Here is a 16,296-nt window from a genome sequence, read left to right on the forward strand (position 1 = left end):
AAATATGCATCCTTGGATGTTAAACACTCAACTAAAATCTTCTTTCAGCCATTACTCACTGATGCTGTGCCATACCTACCAATCCCTAACTGCGCTACAAGATTATCTACTTTATTCCGTATACTGTACTGCGTGCATCCACATATAACATCAGTATCTGCCATCCTTTTCAATTTTGTCTTCATTTTCCACTGCAACTTATCCCACTGACAGCAATTTTGTTCTTTTATCTGCCTGTCCTTCCTAACAGTCTCACTACACATTACCTCTGCTTCTAAACCAACAGCCCTATCACTCAGCCCCATCCCCCTGCTAACTTAATTTAAACTTTCCCCAACAGCTCTAACAATACTGACCACAAAGGTATTGGTTTCCGTTAGGTTCAGGTGCAACCTATCCCTTTAGTACAGGTTATACCTTCCCCAGAAGAGATCCCAATGATCCAGAATTCTGAAACCCTGCCCTCTGCATCAGTTTTGCTTAGGAGATCAGGCAGCATCTATGGAGAGGAAAAAGTAATTTTGGGCCAAGGCACTTGATCAGGACAGCAAAGAGAGGGGGAAGAAGCCAGGATATATTACCCTGATGAAGGGTCTCGGCCTGAAACATTGACTGTTCATTTATCTCTGTTTAAACACATTATTTTATATATGAATTGCTCATTACCACAAGGGCTTCCCCTGGTACTGGATAAAGCTTTGTAACTTTCAATAGAGTTTAAAATTATGAACATTTCTTACCACAAACATTGAACACTGAACAAAGTTTTACAGAGAACTAGAGTTTTAATTTCAACATGTCATATTAGTTTTTAGTCTTGTAATGATTTGCCTTTTACTCTCTGAGTCATATTCTTGAGCTCCTTTTTTTTCTTATAAAGCAACTTTGAGGGAGAGAATGGTCACCAATTTGATGACATGCCCCAAGTTCCTTTTCCTCGGCAGTGAAACGTGTCTGACCTTTGATTCTGCCCGTTGTCCTTCTCATGATATTAACCATAAAGCTCTCGTTGCCATTACTTCACTTCTTCCCCCTTGCCCAGTTTCACCTACCACTTTGTACTTCTTCTTCCCCTCCCCCCACCTTCTTACACTGACTTCACGCAGGCCTTTTCTCCCACACTTGCCTTCTCTCTGGCCTCTGCCGATGATCTTGTCGACCATCTCAGCTGTAAACTTACAGATTTTATTGACGCAATCACCCCCACAAAAGTAGAAGTATTTTATATGTTATATACCCCTAGGGTTCATTTTTTCTGTGGACTGTCACTTTAAAACGCAGAGAAATGAGACTGACTTTTGGACACTGTTGGATTTCTGCTGACTGCAGAGTTGCTTGGTTACTATGGTGAGAGAGGTGATGGACAATGAATGTTTATGGTTTCTCGCAGCTTGTTTTGAATATACAAGGACACAGAGACACACACAGAAAGACACATGCTCAGAGTTAAGATGGTTTTGGTCAATGGAAGACATCAGTGAGTCAGTCGCTGGTTTAATCTTTCAGTAGCCCAGAAGGGGTGAGTTGATCCCGAGTATTGATAAATGACTCTCACAAGTCGCTGCAACTAGAAGAAGTTTGCAGAGAGGAGAGGAGAGGAAGGTTTGAAACAGAAGAAACCAAAAGAGATCACTGTTTGGACTCTCTCTCCAAGTAGCCTGTAAGGGGTGAATTTGTTTCCATTCAGCTACAAAAGAGTGATTGTCACATAGTTAACCACAGGAGTGGGTTCTCTGGTGAAGGGAAAACCTTTGTGAATACCACGTGTGTGTCCACCCTCTGTCTGGGTGTGGTATTTCACTGAAGAAAGGCACCCCTGTGGCAAATCACTGTTGGAGTTACTTCATATGTCGTGGAACTGGATAAGTGGCTATCATGTTGTGTGTGATTGGGGTAGCCTTGTGGAATTTACTGGTGTGTCAACCCTTGTCTGGGTTCCTTTGAAGATGGTCCCCTTTGTGATAAGCTACTGTTGGTGATATTTCATGTGAGGATTCAGAGGCCAACAGGAAGATTGGTGACACCTGTTGGTTTGGATTACAAATATCTCCCTCTCACTTCAAATTCTGTGGATTGAACTGAACAGAACTTTCTTACATACCATCGTAAAACTGTATCACCACCTAAGCTTGAATAAGTTTGGGGATTTATGTATTTACACCTATATATGCATAATACGGTTAACGCTTGGTTTACCTGGTTTAAGTTACTGTATTATGTAGTTACCAATAAAATAGTGATTGTTAACAGCAAAACCAGACTCCAGGTGTGTTCTGTTGCTGCCGGGACTTTACAGGGTTGCGTGTACGTGGCACTGAGAAGGAAAAACACCATGGAGAAACACCTCAGCGGTTAAACTCCAAAGCAGAGAGTGTTGAAAAGCTGAACACAAATGATGGATAACAAAACTGCAGATCCCTTGCGACATTTATAAAGAAACTCTTTGGATCCATAATTTAGAGTGCAAATGTGCAAGGCAGTCCATATTCTCTGATGTTGTAAACAACAACAGCAATAATGCACGTGTCTTATTTGCTACAGCTGATAGGCTCACACATCGTCCTGTATCAGTAGCACCTGAACTTCTATCCACAAACTCATGTAATGACATTGCGTTCTGTTTTTCAGACAAAAATTCAGAAGATTAGACAAGCTGTCAGTGTCTCTGCATCAGGTCAGAAGACAGAAGTCACTGAGAATTTATTTAGTTAAAATGACATGATTCAAACCTATTGACTATAAAACGCTCGAAGATATCCTCCTTCAGTTCCCTTGAAATTTTACCTACAACCTTTTTAAAAAGTGATTTTAATTGCATGGCACCAGACATTCTGCAAATAGACAACACTTCTCTTCTATCAGCCTGCTTCCCAAAAGCCCTGAAAGCTGCAGTTATTAAGCCTCGTTTAAAAAAAGAACTGCTTGGATACCTCAGTAATTAACAACTGCAGGCCTATATCAAACTTAGCATGTTCAAGTAAAATCTTTGAAAAGGTTGTTGATCTGTAACTTATCAGCTTTTTGGCACTAAACAAATGGACGTTCTCCAGTCGGGATTTCGACAACGCCATAACACTAAGACTGCTCTGGTCGAGGTTTTAAATGACATAGCTTAAAACATGATGGTGATAAAATTTCACTTTTGGTTCTACTGGATCTCAGAGCTGCTTTTGACAGAATTGACCATGGCATATTACTGGACAGACTGGAAAACTGGTTGGGACTTCCTGGTAGAGTCCTAAACTGATTTAAATTGTATTTACAGGCGATGGACTATTTTGTATTGATTGGTAGCTGGATATCTGATCAAACAAAAATGACAGATGAAAAGTCCACACTAGAGCCTCTTCTGTTTAACGTATACGTGATCCCTCTAGCTTAAATCATGGTAAGCAACAAAATATCTTACCTTAATTATGCGGATGACACTCAGATTTATATAACAGTGTCATCAAGTGACAATGGCCCCTAAAAATACTAAAAAAATCTATTGAACAACTTACTGATTGGCTGTGTCAGAATTTCCTCCGGTGAAACACAGAGAAAACTGGAGGGAAAAAAATGATTAAAAGTTAGTGCTCACTTCGAATCCTTGTCTTTACAAACCACAAACCAAGCCAGAAATCTTGGTGTTGTGATGGACTCCGACTTAAATTTTAACAGCCACATTAAGACCATTACAAAATCAGCCGACTGTAATTTAAAAATGTAATGAGAGCTAAAGGGCTTATGTTTCAGCAAGATCTAGAAAAACTCCTCCATGCAGTGATTTTTAGCAGGCTTGACTACTGTAATGGTGTTTACACAGGTCTCTGTAAAAATTCCTCAGACAGTTGCAGCTCATTCAGAATACTCTGCTAGAGTCCTCACTAAGACCAAGAAAGTAGGACATATCACTCCAGTTCTCAGATCATTACTCTGGTTTCTTGTCCATCAGAGGACTGACTTTCAAATATTTCTATTGGTTTATAAAACACTGAATAGTCTAGGGCCAAAATACATCTCCGATCTCCTGCTGCATTATGAACCTTCCCAGGTTCTCAGGTTGTCTGGGGTGGGTCTGCCTACGATCCCCAGGGTCAAAACTGAAATTGGTGAAGCAGCTTTTATGTTCTACATAGCTGGGTTAATCTTTCAGAAGTCTGAAGTCTGCCCCAACTTTAAGCTCTTTAAAACTGAAACTTAAAAGTTTCCTTTTTGCTGTAGCTGATAATTAGAATCTGCTGCACTGTAACTTCTATTTATCACGTCTATTTTTGTGTGATTTTATTGTTTTATACATTGTCTGAAATTTGATGTTTGATTTTTATACCTTGTTCTATGTAAAGCACTTTGAAATGCCTTGTGTTTGTAAAGAGCTACACAAATAAATTTGCTTGCTTCTCCTCCTTCTTTCTAATCCTAATGGAAATCCGAAACAGCCACAGTTTACTCTTTTCATTCGATGCTGCCTGGCTTGCTAAGTTCCTCCAGCATTTTGTATGCGCTGCTTCATTATCAGTGAAGATTGTTGCCAATCCAAATGGTGATACTGATTTTAAAAAAGCAGAAATAGCTGGCTAGTCGGTAAGTTAAACACATTCAATTGCGCATCAGATAACTTGATAACGTATACTGACTAAATTGAGCAGTATTTTGAAGCAAATGAAATAGCAGAGAAAAAGCGATGCTAATATTGCTGAGAACAACAGGGGGGGGGGGAAGGATACAGTTTGCTTAGTATTTTATCTGCTCCAACCAAACCTTGATATGAACTTTGCTGATAATGTGAACGGAATGCAGGAACATTTAGAACTGAAACTGTTGTTGACTGCAGAACACTTTAGGGTTCCTAAGTGGAGTCAAAAAGAAAGGGAGTCCTGTTCATCGTACATGGACGCATGAGCATTGTCAGTTCGGTGATGGATTTAATTATGCACTGAAAGATCACTTAGTTTGTGGAGTTTTACAAGAAAGCATTCAAAAATGTCTCCAAACTGAAGCACAACTCACATTTAAAAGTGCAGTTCATATTGACATATCAATGGAATATCAGACATATCAGCCAGAGATGCAGTCAGGAATAAAAATGAGCATGAACAAAATTGTAATGTCTAAACAGAAACCTACCCAACTGAATAAATTGCATTACCATTATGGCAGGGGCTCACATGCACCAGACCAATGCCAGTTTAAAGGCAAAACTTGCAGAAAATGTAACAAAGTGTGCTCAATAGTAGGGAGAGCTTTACCCATGATGGATTGAGATCGATCAATTACTTTTGTTTGGGACTTTTCATTCAAGGGAATTGATGTTTCCCTATCAGGTTGTGATGTTGCCAGTCAATATACTCTCCACTGTGCTAATGGAGATTGTGGAGGAGTTGTTTTTGCCAATCCAAACTGATAGGCATCTGCAAGCAAAGAAATCAAGGATCTAATTGCAGAAGGAAGTATTGAGGGCAGGGTCTTGAAACTTAATGATTAGTTCTGAGGGGATGATGGTAATGAATGCCGAGCTGAAATTGAAAAAGAGCATCCTAATGCAGGCATCTTTGGTCTCTAGATGCACCATGTCTTTTTTAGGGCAAAAAGTTGAATCACAGTTGTGGACCTTTTTAAGATATTGTCAATTACTATGACAGGTTGCTGCCAAACCTGACTAATGCTCCACCCCTTAAGCTCATTACTACAGATCAGGAAGAAATGGCAATGGCCAAAGCGATGTGACGTACCTTTCCAAAAGGCAAAGGAAATTGTGACCTCAGACACTGTAGTACACATTATGACCCACATCATCCAGTGAAGCTTGCCTGTGCAGTCATATCACATGTTTGGAATAATAGAGGCGAACACTCTATATCACGTTCCCTTACTCTTTGGGATACTATCATGTACAGAAGATGCTGAGAGCAGAGCCTCTCCTCTCCGTCCCTGGGAATGGCCGACTTTGCCCTGGCAGAATATTAATGCTGATTTTGCCAGAACATTCATGGCCACAAATTTCTTGGTAGTAGTGGATACAACTAGAAAGTGGCCTGAAATGTTCCCCTTGACCTCCCCTGCAGCCTTACACACTGCTGATGTGCTGAGAAAGCTCTTCTCAAGAGCTGGTGTTCCAGAACCCTTACTCCGTGACAATGGAGCACGGTTTGTAGCAGTACAGTTTCAGTCATTCCTGGAAATGAATGGAAAAAGATATATTAGACCATTAGACATAGGAGCAGAATTAGGCCATTTGTCCCATCAAATCTGCACCACCATTCAATCACGGCTGATCCTACTTTTCCCCTCCTCAGCCCCACTCGCCGACCTTCTCCCAATAAATTTTGATGCCGTATCCAACCAAGAGAACCCTCTGCTTCAACTCACTCAACTGTAAGAAATTCCACAAATTCACCATCCTCTGGATAAAGAAATTTCTCCACATCTCAGTTTTAAATGGACACCCTTTTTTTCTGAGGCTATGTCCTCTTGTCCTAGACTCCCCCATCATGGGAAAGTCGCCCAGCCACTCGCCTTCTCCAACTTAGGGGTGACTACTTCCCTGAACTCTGATTGATTATCTCTACACTCTCATGTCCAAGTCCAATATTACATCTGCACTCTACCACCCAGCCCCAGATGGCCTGGTGAAAAGGTTGGCCCCGAGTCTAAAGACGCAGTGTGGGCAAACACTACACAACGAAGAGGCATCCGAAGGCAAGGCTGAGTCAAGAGTCGAAGCTTGCGGGTGCCAGACAAGGTCATAGGGAGGTCAAGGCATGTTCAAGCAGGAGTGGGAGCAGGGTTGAGGCATATTTGAGACAGCATCGGAGTGAAATCAAGACATGTTCATGACAGAGTCAGGGTTTGCGAGGCAGAGAAAAGTTGGAACGGAGGAGATTCGGCTTAACCGAGAGTGGGGTTTGATCAACCCAAGCTTCGGGCTGATTTGGAAAGATCAGACACAAGATGAAAGGTAGTTGTGGGTTCCATGCCCAGAGCATATCAAGGTGAAGAGGCTCAGATCCTAGAGCAAGGAACGATACGATGTTTGGATAATTCAAGTGCTGGACCAGATGGCTTGAAAAGGCAGGGTGTCACGACCAGAAGCAAAGGTTGGACTGGTTCTCCTACTGCTCATCGATGTTTACTCCACTCTTCTCTGAACCGAGTAGAGGTTGTGGGCCTGCTCCGGCTGCTCTGGGCTCCATGACGTTTATTCTGCTATGTGCTGAACTGGGCAGAGGATGTGGGCCTGCTTCAGCTGAACCAGACTTCGTGTCTGTCTTTGTGTCTTCCATTCCAAAAGCTATTTGCTTACTTTCATTGTTTGCATGCTTTGTTTTTTTTTTCCCTTTCTCTGCACATTGCCTATTTGTTGTCTTTTTTATGGGTTCTTTTTGATTTCCTGTAAAGAGATGAATCTCAAGATTGGATAATGTATACATTCAGTACTTTGATAATAAATGTACGTTGAACTTTCTGCTTTGAAGACCACATCAATGGAGTGGACAGCCAGTGTGCAAAAGACAACAAACTGTGCAAGTACAAAAAGAAAGAGAAAAAAGGAATAATAATAAATAAATAAGCAACAAATATTGAGAGCACGAGATGAAGAGTCATTGAACATGAGTCCATAGTTTGGGGCAAGTGAAGTTGAGTGAAATAGTCCCTGTGGTTTAGGCGGCTAATGAGGCTCCTCTTTCCTGATGGCAGCAGTGGGAAGAGAGCATGAACTGGGTGGTGGGGGTCCTTGATGATGGACGTTACTTTCCTACTCTGTGTAGATGTGCTGAATAGAGGGTAGGGCTATAACCATGATGGACTGGGTCAAATCCACTACTTTTTGTAGGAATTTCCATTCAAGGGCATTGATTTTTCCATACCAGGCTGTGATGCAGCCAGTCAATATACTATCCAGCATGCAAAGGTTTAGCTGTCATGCTCAATCTTCACAAGCTCCAAAGGAAGTACAGGCACTGCTGTGGTTTCCTCGTAATTGCTCTTACATGCTGAGCCCAGGACAGTTCCTCTAAAATGGTAACACCAATGAATTTAAACTTGCTGACCCTCTCCACCCCTGATCCCCTGATGAACACCAGCACATGGACCTCTGCCTTCCTCCTCCTGAAATCAATCATTTGCCCTTTGGTCTTGCTGTCATTGAACAAGATGGTTGTTGTTGTGGCACGACTCAGCCAGATTTTCAATTTCACTATGCTGACTTCCAATATGCTGATTTGTCACCATCATTAATTCGGCCTGCGAGAGTGGTGTCATCAGCAATCATATATGACATTGAGCTGTGCATAACCGCATGGTATTAAGTGTAAAGCGAGTAGAGCTGAGGGCTGAGCATGTAGTAGTACACCTGAGCTGATGGAGACCATTGAGGAGGTGTTGAGGGCAATCCAAAGTGCCTGATTGGGTAGAATGTGATCAGGAATAGTTCTGTTCCAGTATTCTACCCAATCATTGCTCATATCTCTCTTCTACTTCACTTGTTTTTTTTTTTAATTTTAGTTTTCTCTTCACTTGTTGTGGTTAAAATACGTTTTTTCCATATTGCCATATTATAATTGATGAACTTGTGTTGTTCAAGACCTTGGTGAGGCAACATTTTGAGTAATGTGTTCAGTTTCAGTTATCCTAATTTAAGAAAGCTGGAAGGGTTGTAGAGGAAACTTATGAGGATGCCGTATAGTCCTTTCCCTGGATTGTGCAATCAAGAACTGAAGTTTACGATGAGAAGGGAAAATTTAATAGGAAACTCAGGGGATTTTTTTGTTTCACACAGAGGGTGGACTTCATATGGAATAAACTTTCAGATGAAGTACTAGGGACAGGTACGTTAACAGCATTTAAAAGGCACTAGGATAGGTAGATGGATATGACAAGTTTAGATTAACATATGCCAAAAGCAGATAAATAGGACTAGTTCAAATGAGGATCTACATTCAGTGGCCACTTTACTACCTATACTGGTGCACCTGCTCATTAATGCAAACATCTAATTTGCCAATTAAGTGGCAGCAACTCAATGCAAAAAAAGCATGTAAAATTGGACAAGAGGTTCAGCTGTTGTTCAGACCAGGCATCAGAATGGGGAAGAAATGTGATCAAAGTGACTTTGACTGTGGAATGATTGTTGGTACCAGACAGGGTGGCTTGAGTATCTCAGAAACTATGGGTCTCCTGGGACTTTTATGCACAATAGTTTCTAGAATTTACAGAGAACCAGAACAAAGATGATGGGAATAGCAGTTCTGTGGACAAAAGGGCCTTGCTAATGAGGGAGGTGAGGGGAGTATGGCGAGACGAGACAGAGCTGACAGGAAGGTGACAGTAGCTCAGATAACCACTTGTTACAAAGTGGTATGCAGAACATCAGCTCCGAGCACACAGTACCTCAAATCTTGAAGTGGATGGGCTACCATAGCAGGAGACCATGAATGTACACTCAGTGGGCACTTTGTTAGGTACAGGGGTTACCTAATAAAGAGGGCAGTAGGTGTAGATCTGCATGGACAAGTTGAACTGCACGGCTTTTATCTGAGCTGCGTCATCCATAACTGCCTTCAACAAATTTATAAGACCTGCAATAACAGGGTCCTTCCTTTCATATTTGTGTTGTGAAAAGTGAAGAACTTAAAGTTACAGGCATTGAATTTGCTTTCTAAATGTGTTTTCCTTCATGAAATGTCCATGAAACAATTCAACGGGAAAAACATTGCATTTGAGTAATAAGAAGAACAAGATGCCTGTAGGTGAACTGCATGTTACATTAAAGATCACTACGTGTCTTGTAAGCTGACTTCACTTTAGATTCTGCATTTCATTCCTTAATATGGAAACAAACCTCAGCTGTGTTGGGTCAGTTGAGAAGGGAAAATCAATAAATGCTTCTGTAAACCTTGTAAAATGTTTTTTCTGAGAAGGTGAGGAAATGAGAATGTGCAAAACTATACAAATCATTTTAACTATTACCTTGCTGAAATATACCAAATACATATTCATCTAACCATTGAGGACATCTCTGATTATCTCTATTGTCAAATCATATCTTATCATAAATACACCCCCCATCATAAAACACCTACAGATTTCATGAAAGCCTCCATCCAAACCAGCAACGCACTCTCAGATCACATAGGTTCCATTTTGTCTCATTGCATTTTACAAAAGTTACAAATTCATAAAGGGTTACAAATATATTTTCACACAGTATTAGTTGAGTAGTCTTCTGCTTTGAACATAAAATAATTCTTACATGAAAGGTACTCTGGATGGAATTAGGCAGAAGGTTACCACAATAGGTTGTTGTTGTTACATTAAAAAAATATAATTGATCTTGCCAATTAGCAGAAATGACAATCTTTTTTGCCCTAGCTTAAAATTAAAATATATTAAGCATGAGAACTGAAGGGTTAATTTAGGGCAAGTTCTTCATGTTGATTACATATTCCCTTTCCATAAACTGATGGTACTTCACCTGAAAGCTCAGAGATTCATAACTTTACATATCAGTTCTATGGAAATTCAAATACTTTGTCTTAAAGATTAGTTGTATTTGTTGTTAATCTGCTTCCAATATTACACTATTTGCATTGTGAATGGTGTTAATGATGTGCAGTTATTAATTTGAACTATCAGATTGAAACATTATCTTTATGGACATCTTTTATATTTCAAACTCTGTTGATGTTTATAGAATAGATAATTAAGACCATTTTCAACTTATACTTTAGAAACTATGTCATGTAATATCTTTTAATCCAGTGACTATAAAATAAAAGCTTTGGCATAATTGACAATACTTAATGTAAATTCTTTAGAAAGGATTGACTCTTTCATCTTTATCCATTATTACTAATAGGAGAAACATTTAATGATTTGGTTTAGATTAATGACTATAATAAGCTATTGTGGAAAACTTGGATTCAATATTCTGATATTACTGGAAACTGGACAGAAATTGAATAAAAACACAGTTTCTGCAGATCAAGTGCAGAGATGTTTTCAATCTAATCTAATGACAACAAGGTATTAAAAGGTGTGTGCTGATTTGGCTTTAACCCATCTCATGCAAGCAGCAGGCTTGATTGCTTTCAGCAAAGAAGTTTCTGGAAGACTCAGATCAGAATGATTGTATAAAGTTGAAAGTAAATTTACTACCAAAGTGACTATCTGAGATACGGAAGTGTTGGGATGGACTGTAGCTTTTCACGGACTCTGGATCAAGGTATCTTTGGAGGTTTGGCGATGGTGGGGGAAGGGTTTAGTGCTTTTGCTGGGACAATTGAGGGGGGAAGGGAGGGATGGTGCTTCTACTGCTGCTTGTGCATGGTGGCTGGCTCTGGGGTTCTGATGATTCTGTCATTCATTCTTTGTTTTTTTTCTATTTCATAGATGTCTGTGAAGAGTAAGAATTTCAGGTTGTATACTGTATACATGCTCTGATGTTAAATTGAGCCGTTAGAACTATTTGAATTATTACCACTATCATGTCACTGTGTGCTACTCAGGGATTCATTTCTTGCTGCCTTCTCAGTCGAACAAAGAAATACAATAAAATCAATGAAAAGCTACACAGAGACAAACAGCCAATGTGCAAAAAGCAACAAACTGTGTAAATACAAAAAAAAGAAGTAAATGAATAATACTGAACACATGAGTTGTAATGTCGTTGAAAGTGAGTCTATAGGTTGTGTTCAGTGCTGAAGTGAGTGAAGTTATCCACACTAGTTCAGGAGACTGTTGGTTGAAGGGTGATAGCCATTCCTGAACCTGGTGCTGCAGGACCTGAGACTCCTGTAACTCCTTCTTGATGGCAGCATGGCCCGATGGATAATCCATGCAGAAGTATACAATGACAGAGAGAGGTTTTCCAGTGATGGACTGAGCTGTATCCACCATGTTTTGTAAGCTTTTCCATTCTTGGGCATGGGTGTTTCCGTACCAGACTGTGATGCAGCCAGTCAGGATACTCTCCACTGTGTACCTATAGAAGTTTATCAACATTTTAGATGACATGCCACCTCTAAACAAACTTCCATGGAAGTAGAGGCACTTCCGTGCCTTCTTTGTAAAGGCATCTGCGTGCTGGTCCCAGGACAGGTCCTCCAAAATGATAATGCCAAGACAGTTAACGTTACTGACCCTCTCCACCTCCAGTCCCCCTAATAACCATATAACCATATAGCAATCACAGCACGGAAACAGGCCATCTCGGCCCTCCTAGTCCATGCCGAACTCTTAATCTCCCCTAGTCCCACCTACCCGCACTCAGCCCATAGCCCTCCACTCCTTTCCTGTCCATATACCTATCCAATTTTACCTTAAATGACACAACTGAACTGGCCTCTACTACTTCTACAGGAAGCTCATTCCACACAGCTATCACTCTCTGAGTAAAGAAATACCCCCTCATGTTTCCTTAAACTTCTGCCCCCTAACTCTCAAATCATGTCCTCTCGTTTGAATCTCCCCTACTCTCAATGGAAACAGCCTATTCATGTCAACTCTATCTATCCCTCTCAAAATTTTAAATACCTCGATCAAATCCCCCCTCAACCTTCTACGCTCCAATGAATAGAGACCTAACTTGTTCAACATTCTGTAACTTAAGTGCTGAAACCCAGGTAACATCCTAGTAAATCGTCTCTGCACTCTCTCTAATTTATTGATATCTTTCTTATAATTCGGTGACCAGAACTGTACACAATATTCCAAATTTGGCCTTACTAATGCCTTGTACAATTTTAACATTACATCCCAACTTCTGTACTCAATGCTTTGATTTATAAAGGCCAGCATTCCAAAAGCCTTCTTCACCACCCTATCTACATTAGACTCTACCTTCAGGGAACTATGCACTGTTATTCCTAAATCTCTCTGTTCCACTGCATTCCTCAATGCCCTACCATTTGCCCTGTATGTTCTATTTGGATTATTCCTGCCAAAATGTAGAACCTCACACTTCTCAGCATTAAACTCCATCTGCCACCATTCAGCCCATTCTTCTAACTGGCATAAATCTCCCTGCAAGCTTTGAAAACCCACCTCATTATCCACAACACCTCCTACCTTAGTATCATCGGCATACTTACTAGTCCAATTTACCAACCCATCATCCAGATCATTTATGTATATTACAAACAACATTGGGCCCAAAACAGATCCCTGAGGCACCCCGCTAGTCACCGGCCTCCATCCCGATAAACAATTATCCACCACTACTCTCTGGCATCTCCCATCTAGCCACTGTTGAATCCATTTTATTACTCCAGCATTAATACCTAACGACTGAACCTTAACTAACCTTCCATGTGGAACTTTGTCAAAGGCTTTGCTGAAGTCCATATAGACTACATCCACTGCCTTACCCTCGTCAACATTCCTCGTAACTTCTTCAAAAAAAATCTTCTTTTAGCTTTTCTATCTCTTTTTTAAGATTCCTTTTACATTCTTTATATTCCTCGAGCAATTCCTTTACTCCATGCTGCCTGTATCTATTGTAGACATCTCTCTTTTTCCGAACCAAGTTTCTAATATCCCTTGAAAACCATGGTGCTTTCACACCTTTAACCTTTCCTTTCAACCTAACAGGAACATAAAGATTCTGTACCCTCATAATTTCTCCTTAAATGACCTCCATTTCTCTATTACATCCTTCCCATAAAACAACTTGACCCAATCCACTCTCTCTAAATCTGTTCGCATCTCCTCAAAGTTAGCCTTTCTCCAATCAAAAATCTCAACTTTAGGTCCAGTCCTGTCCTTCTCCATAATTATATTGAAGCTAATGCTATTGTGATCACTGGACCCGAAGTTCTCCCCAGCACATACATCTGTCAGCTGACCTATCACATTCCCTAACAGGAGATCCAACACTGCCCCATCTCTAGTCGGTACTTCTATGTATTGTTGCAAAAAACTATCCTGCACACATTTCACAAACTCTAAACCATCCAGCCCTTTTACAGAATGAGCTTCCCAATCTTCGTGTAGAAAATTAAAATCTCCCACAATCACCACCTTGTGTTTACTACAAATATCTGCTATCTCCTTACACACTTTCTCTTCCAACTCATGCTCCCCATTAGGTGGCCTATAATACACTCCTATCAGTTTTACTACATCTTTCCCATTCCTCAATTCCACCCAAATAGCCTCTCTAGAGGAGCTCTCTAATCTATCCTTCCAAAGCACCGCCATAAGATTTTCTCGGACAAGCAATGCAACACCTCCTCCTCTGGCCCCTCCTACATTATCACACCTGAAGCAACTAAATCCAGGAATATTTAATTGCCAATCACACCCTTCCTGCAACCATGTTTCACTAATAGCTACAACCTCATAATTCCAGGTATCAATCCATGCTTTAAGCTCATCCACCTTTCTTACAATGCTCCTAGCATTAAAATAGATACATTTAAGATACTCTCCACCTCCTCCTCTCTTTTCATCCCTAACAATGTATTCAAATTTATTATCCTTTTCTTTCTTCTCCCCTACATCTTTAGGCTTAATGAGGGAGAGGCTCATGATGTGCATCTACACATGTACCATGGAGAGCATACTGACAGGCTGCATCACTGGCTGGTATTGGGGAGGGGGGCTACTGCATGGGATCAAAAAAAAGCTACAGAGAGTTGCAAAATTAATCAGCTCCATCATGGGTCTAGCCTCTGTAGTATCCAAGACATCTTCAAGGAGTGTTGCTTCAGAAGGGTGGTGTCCATTATTTAGGATCCCCATCAACAGGGCACGCTCCCTTTTCATTGTTATCATCAGGAAGGGGGGTACAGAAGCCTGAAGGCACACACTCAGTAATTTAGGAACAGCTTCTCCCCCTCTGCCATACAATTTCTAAATGGACATTGAAACCATGAACATTACTTCACTTTTATTATTTCTGTCATGCACTACTAACATTGCCCTCCCTCACCATTCACCATCCCTTTTTCCCTCTCTCACCTTATCTCCCTGCCCGCCTATCACCTCCCTCTGGTGCTCCTCTCCTTTTTCTTTCTCCCATGGCTTTCTGTTCTCTTCTATCAGACTCCCCCTTCTCCAGTGCTTTATTTCTTTCACCAACTAACTTCCCAGCTCTTTACTTCATCCCTCCCCCTTCAGGTTTCACCGACCACCTTGTGTTTCCTTCTCCCCTCCCCACCTTTTAAATCTACTCCTCATCCTTTTCTCTCCAATCCTGCTGAAGGGTCTTGTCCCAAAATGTCGACAGTACTCTTTGCCATAGATGCTGCCTGGCCTGCTAAGTTCCAAAAGTTCTGATGGCCAAAAAGCTCAATTTTGATTTCATCAGATCATAGAACCTTCTTTCAGCTGACTCCAGAGTCTTCCACATGCCTTTTGGCAAACTCGAGCCGAGATTTCATGTGAGTTTTTTTTTACAGTGTTATCTCTTTACCACTCTCCCATAAAGAGGCACCCGCTCAACAGTCAGACTCTGCCGTATCAGCCACTGAAGCTTGTAACTCCTCCAGAGTTGTCATAGTTCTCTTAGTGGCCTCCCTCACTAGTTCACTTCTTACAAAGTGACTTCATTTTTGAGGACAGCCTGCTCTAGGTAGATTTAGAGCTGTGCCATATTCTTTCCATTTCTGAGTGATCGATTTAACTGTACTCCGATGGATTTTCAGTGACTGGGAATTTTTCTCGTATCCATCGTCTGACTTGTGCTTTTCAATAACCTTTTTGCATAATTGTTTGGTGTGTTCTTTAGTCCTCATCATGTAGCTTTTTGCCAGGACACTGACTCACCAGCAGTTGGATCTTCCAGATACAGGTGGATTTTTACTACAATCATTTGAAACACCTTGACTGCACACGGGTCTCCAAAAACAGATCTCCACTTAACTAATAATGTGACTTCTAAAACCAATTGGCTGCACCAGTGATAACATGAGAACATAACATAAGAAATATGAGCAGGAGTAGGCCATTCAGCCCATCAAGCCTGCCCTGGATTCAATAAGATCATGGCTGATCTATCTGTAAACTCAGCTCCATCTACCTGCCTTTTCCTCATAACCCTTAATTCCCCTATTATGTAAAAATCTATCTAACTGTATCTTAAATATATTTAGTGAAGAAGCCTCAACTACTTCCCTGGGCAGAGAATTCCACAGATTCACCACTCTCTGAGAGAAACAGTTTCTCCTCATCTCCATCCTAAATCTTCTCCCCTGAATCTTGAAGCAATGTCCCCTAGTTCTAGTCTCACCTACCAATGGAAACAACTTTCCTATTTGTATTTTATCTATCCCTTTCAAAATTTTGTATGTTTCTATAAGATCCCCTCTCATT

The 16,296-nt window shown here is 40.8% G+C and overlaps 1 long non-coding RNA gene across 1 annotated transcript in view; it reads right to left on the reverse strand.

The window, feature by feature from the left end:
- Window positions 1-4,912: 4,912 nt before the first annotated feature.
- The window catches only part of LOC132400493 (uncharacterized), an 86,206-nt gene continuing 74,822 nt past the window's right edge, over window positions 4,913-16,296 (reverse strand). Inside the window, exon 3 of the long non-coding RNA XR_009514270.1 lies at window positions 4,913-6,157. This is a non-coding gene — a long non-coding RNA (uncharacterized LOC132400493). The remainder of the gene's footprint in view (window positions 6,158-16,296) is intronic.

This window comes from Hypanus sabinus, chromosome 10 (genome assembly GCF_030144855.1).
Source record: "Hypanus sabinus isolate sHypSab1 chromosome 10, sHypSab1.hap1, whole genome shotgun sequence".
Classification (NCBI taxonomy): Eukaryota; Metazoa; Chordata; class Chondrichthyes; order Myliobatiformes; family Dasyatidae; genus Hypanus; species Hypanus sabinus.